The sequence below is a fragment of the Eptatretus burgeri genome, chromosome 1 (genome assembly GCF_056783735.1).
Source record: "Eptatretus burgeri isolate ZD-2024b chromosome 1, Ebu_testis_v1, whole genome shotgun sequence".
In the NCBI taxonomy this organism is placed as follows: domain Eukaryota; kingdom Metazoa; phylum Chordata; class Myxini; order Myxiniformes; family Myxinidae; genus Eptatretus; species Eptatretus burgeri.
Window position 1 is genome coordinate 55,901,572 of NC_140961.1, and position 6,171 is coordinate 55,907,742.

Consider the following 6,171-nt stretch of genomic DNA (forward strand, 5'->3'; position numbering starts at 1 on the left):
TATATATATATATATATATATATATATATATATATATATATATATATATATATATATATATATATATATATATATATATATATATATATATATATATATATATATATATATATATATATATATATATATATATATATATATATATATATATATATATATATATATATATATATATATATATATATATATATATATATATATATATATATATATATATATATATATATATATATATATATATATATATATATATATATATATATATATATATATATATATATATATATATATATATATATATATATATATATATATATATATATATATATATATATATATATATATATATATATATATATATATATATATATATATATATATATATATATATATATATATATATATATATATATATATATATATATATATATATATATATATATATATATATATATATATATATATATATATATATATATATATATATATATATATATATATATATATATATATATATATATATATATATATATATATATATATATATATATATATATATATATATATATATATATATATATATATATATATATATATATATATATATATATATATATATATATATATATATATATATATATATATATATATATATATATATATATATATATATATATATATATATATATATATATATATATATATATATATATATATATATATATATATATATATATATATATATATATATATATATATATATATATATATATATATATATATATATATATATATATATATATATATATATATATATATATATATATATATATATATATATATATATATATATATATATATATATATATATATATATATATATATATATATATATATATATATATATATATATATATATATATATATATATATATATATATATATATATATATATATATATATATATATATATATATATATATATATATATATATATATATAAACACATATATATATATATATATATATATATATATATATATATATATATATATATATATATATATATATATATATATATATATATATATATATATATATATATATATATATATATATATATATATATATATATATATATATATATATATATATATATATATATATATATATATATATATATATATATATATATATATATATATATATATATATATATATATATATATATATATATATATATATATATATATATATATATATATATATATATATATATATATATATATATATATATATATATATATATATATATATATATATATATATATATATATATATATATATATATATATATATATATATATATATATATATATATATATATATATATATATATATATATATATATATATATATATATATATATATATATATATATATATATATATATATATATATATATATATATATATATATATATATATATATATATATATATATATATATATATATATATATATAAACACATATATATATATAAACACATATATATATATATATATATATATATATATATATATATATATAAACACATATATATATATATATATATATATATATATATATATATATATATATAAACACATATAAGTAGGGTGAATATACTGGTTGTAGCTCACTTTTCCCCATGTAAATGAATGGGGGATTTTCAGCGATTCCCTTTTTTTTCCCCCTAAAAATAAACCCCCTTTTTATCCGTTTTTCCCTGCTGTGCAGGGGTTTAGCTTTTTGTGAGGCAATGTTTTATGGTCGGATGCCCTTCCTGGACGCCTCTTACAACACAGGGATATGGTACACCTATTCTAACCGGGGCATACACCGGGACCAGTATACTGGTACTCATTTCGCCGACCTCGGAAGGATGACAGGCTGAGTCAACCCCCTGGTGTTAATTCAGCAGCTGAGCGGGATTCGAACTCGGGACACTGGGATCCCAAGCCGCCACCCTAACCACAAAGCCAACACCAGGCTTTGTATATATATAACCAGGCTATCCCAAGGTATATTTATTTGTCTCCCCTTTAACCTGGAGGTTGATCAGCTCACTCATTGAACCTATAAAGATTTGTTCATTCTCAAATTCCTTCAATAGTTTAATTTTCTTTGCACAATAATCCCCATCTAAAACATTTGAATCTTTATATTTTTTAAGATACCCCTTTTGTGCCATTACGAAATGATAAACTTCTCTTAATGATCTCATCTGACCACCGCCCGAGTTGCAAATCATTTTTGTGTATAAACCACGCCATAAAAAAGTTTTGTTTCAAATGTTTTCAGTTCATGCCGTGAAAATGAGGAAGTGTTTTTTGACACGGTCGTGCTGTGTGGTTTTAGACAGTCATGCTGTGAAAAAATAGGAACTATTCTGTGAGACAAGGTCTCGTGTTTATATTTTATCTCAGAACACGAACTGAAAACATTTGAATCAAAACCATTTTAAGTATGTTTTGTAAATGATTCATACAATCGCCCAGTTATTTTCCAAGCTGTCATTTCCTGTGGCCGCACCCAATGTTTAGGGAATTTTCTCATTGTAGCCTTATAAGTGATTCACCAGACAAAGTTTCTGCCAGACGGGATTTTCATTTTTACAACTGAGACATGGATGATCTCTCTTCCGATGAAGGCAAAAGCTTACTACAGAGTTGGTAAGTTTGTTTGGTTTTCTCTTTGAACGATGAAGCAAATGATTATTAATTAAATCATGATAATTCTGATATATATATATATATATATATATATATATATATATATATATATATATATATATATATATATATATATATATATATATATATTTTTTTTTTCCCTGACAGGGCATTGGAAGAAATTGAGTTTACGTATCACGACGTGGTTCATGAAATTAATACTCTTATTGAAGAGATCAATGATTTTAGAAGAGAATTGAAAGACATTTTCAATGAGTGGCACGAAGTCTTATCACGTCCTATCATCTCGAAGGAATTAAACCAATGGTGAGACACGTGTGTGTGTGTCTGTCTTCCTACCTACCTCTCTCTGCTCTTATTGAAGAGATCAATGATTTATAATGACTGGTCTCTGATCTCGAATGAATTAAACCAATGGTGAGACACGTGTGTCTATGTGTGTCTATGTGTGTGTGTGTGTGTGTGTGTGTGTGTGTGTGTGTGTGTGTGTGTGTGTGTGTGTGTGTGTGTGTGTGTGTGTGTGTGTGTGTGTGTGTGTGTGTGTGTGTGTGTGTGTGTGTGTGTGTGTGTGTGTGTGTGTGTGTGTTGCTTTCCCTGTCTGTCTGTCTCTTCATCTATACCCTTGACTTATTTTTTTTTTTTTTTCAGCACTATCGCACAACATCAGCTGTTGAAGCAATCTTGTACAACACATGATTTTCTGGAGGTAAATATTTCTGAATTATTATTAATATCACTCTCTCTTTAGAATGTCGTCTAATGTTGGTTGCATTATTAGTTTGAACGTGGTTTTGTCAGTACACTGGAATTAATTTTATTGACCTTGAAAGGATGACAGGCTGAGTCGGCCTCCTGGTGTGTTAATTCAGTGGTCAACGAGGCTTACTCATATTACCATGTAATTATTATCCACTTTTTGTTTCAAAACAGAATATGGTGTCTGAGTTTCGAAATCACAAGACATCTGGAGAAGATTGCTGGGAAAGATTATACATTCTCGCAAATGAATATTTAATATTTTCAATATTAATAAATTATATTTGTTTTGTATACAATTACTTGATTCTGAATTACAAGAAGAGGATCAAAACATGAAGGGAGGGTAGGTGCGCCCCCCAATGACCCATCACCCCCTCATCCCATCCCTCCCCTCCCCATGTGTGTGTGTGGGGAAGGGTGGGGGTGGGATGAGGGAGGTGGTGGGTCAAAGGTGGGGGTGCACAGGGGGATGAGGGGGTGGGGCTTGTGTGGGAGGGGCTTGTGTGGGCGGGGCTTCGGTGGGGCTTGTGTGGGCGGGGTGTGGGTGGGGCTTGTGTGGGTGGGGCTTGTGTGGGAGGGGTTTATGTGGGCGGGGCTTCGGTGGGGCTTGTGTGGGCGGGGTGTGTGTGGGCGGGGTTTATGTGGGTGGGGCTTGTGTGGGAGGGGTTTATGTGGGTGGGGCTTATGTGGGCGGGGCTTCGGTGGGTCTTGTGTGGTCGGGATGTGTGTGGGCGGGGTTTATGTGGGTGGAGCTTGTGTGCCAGGGGTTTATGTGGACAGGGTTTATGTGTGTGGAGTTTTTGTGTGGAGCTTGTGTAGACAGGACTTATGTGGGAGGGGTTGATGTGGGCAGGGTTTATGTGGGCAGGGGTTTATGTGGGTGGAGCTTATGTGGGAGGGGCGAATGTGGATGAGGTTTGTGTGGATCAATGGATGGGTGGAGAGATGGGTGGATGGGTGGATGAGTGGAGCTTGTGTGGATGGGTGGATAATTTTTTAATTAAATAAACATGTTGTGTGTGGGGGAACTAATTAACTAATCACTAATTATGTGAATATGGGTGGAGCTTGTGTGTGTGTGGAGCTTGTGTGGAGCTTGTGTGGAGCTTGTGTGGAGCTTGTGTGGGGTTTGTGTGTGGTGGGGTTTGTGTGGGGTTTGTGTGGGGTTTGTGTGGGTGGGGCTTGTGTGGGTGGAGTCAAAAAGGGGCGGAGTCAAAAAATTTCAATTTATTGGAGCTTGTGTGGGGTTTGTGTGTGGTGGGGTTTGTGTGGGGTTTGTGTGGGGTTTGTGTGGGTGGGGCTTGTGTGGGTGGAGTCAAAAAGGGGCGGAGTCAAAAAATTTCAATTTATCTTTGTCTTTTGTAATTCCTGTGAATAAAATGAACCTAAAATCTCTTCCCCTTCCAAATCATATATCTTATAAGTCCAAGGAACCGTATCTATTACATCAACAATTTTAAAAAGTTCTTTCGTCCATCGTTCAGTAAAACCCTTTTCAAAATGAGATTTCCACCTATATATTCTTACGATATCACCAACTTTGAACTTAGGTTTTCTGACATTAATCTCTTTTTCATATTTTAATTTTGTAAATGTTTCTGATGGTTTCATATTTGTTGCCGTGTGAATCGTGTCATTATACTTATCCACAATATCCTGAATAAAAGATGACCATTGTTGTGAACCGAGTTGTGTGAATTTTTTATATAGTCTCTCTTTTAAGGTACGATTAAAACGTTCAACAACAACTGCCTTCCCTTCATTAAAGGTACTGTATAATGTAATACTGTTATTTTTTAGAAAATTCATAAATGTCTTGTTATAAAACTCTCTACCCTCATCAGTCCACAATTTTTTAGGTTTTCTCTTACTTTTATTAAATATCTGTTGAAAAGCTAACATAAGAGTATTACCTGTTTTGTTTTTTAAAGGGACAACCCACACATATCTACTCCTCAAATCAATAACGGTTAAAGCATACTTGTACCCCTTATCATTATTGAGTTCAATCAAATCAGCAGACCAGATATAATCTACTTCCTTGGAATAAACTTTCCTTCTCTGAAACTTTGTGAATATTGGTTTATGTAATTCATCAGCTAATTGCTCTTCAGTCTTAATGACATCATTAGAGCTTACAAGTTTTTTGAATTTCCAAGTCCAAGTTTCAATTTAGCACTGATCATCTTCTTCACAATGAACCGATCAACTTTTTCTCTCAAGGTTGGATTTTGTATCAGAGACAAATTATACAACATTTCTCTATCAGCTTCATGCTTTTCTTCCAACGTTGTGGTATTCCCATAATCAATATCGTGTCTCATGCACACTTCATCAACTCTATTGATAGGCTGACTCCAGGATTTAGGATTGTCTGCCTCATCTAATCTTTTATCCAAGTTTGTGCCTGGACCACAGAAAGAATACCCTGGAAGATGTAATTCCCCTGGTATTCCAGTAGTTGTAAATTTACTTCCTGATAAAAACTTTTGTATATCTCCTCCGAGTTTGTGTTTGGAGATAAATTGATTTTTTTTTGAACCACACACCGAACATATACCTTTTTGGATAACCCTGTTATTTTTACTTTTAATATATGAAATATTTTTAGTATTAGTTTTCTTTTTACATTTGAGACAATAACTCATTTATTTATGTGAAAAAGTCCTGCAGAGTG

The 6,171-nt window shown here is 29.3% G+C and overlaps 1 long non-coding RNA gene across 2 annotated transcripts; it reads left to right on the top strand.

The window, feature by feature from the left end:
- The first annotated feature begins 1,745 nt into the window (after positions 1–1,745).
- LOC147034535 (uncharacterized) lies at positions 1,746–3,831 on the top strand. 2 transcript variants are annotated; one of them, XR_015059182.1, is made up of 4 exons: positions 1,746–2,714; positions 2,883–3,041; positions 3,384–3,441; positions 3,666–3,831. It is a non-coding gene; the product is annotated as an uncharacterized LOC147034535 (long non-coding RNA). The 2 variants fall into 2 exon arrangements; XR_015059181.1 differs by having other exon boundaries at positions 2,883–3,441.
- The last annotated feature ends 2,340 nt before the right edge of the window (positions 3,832–6,171 follow it).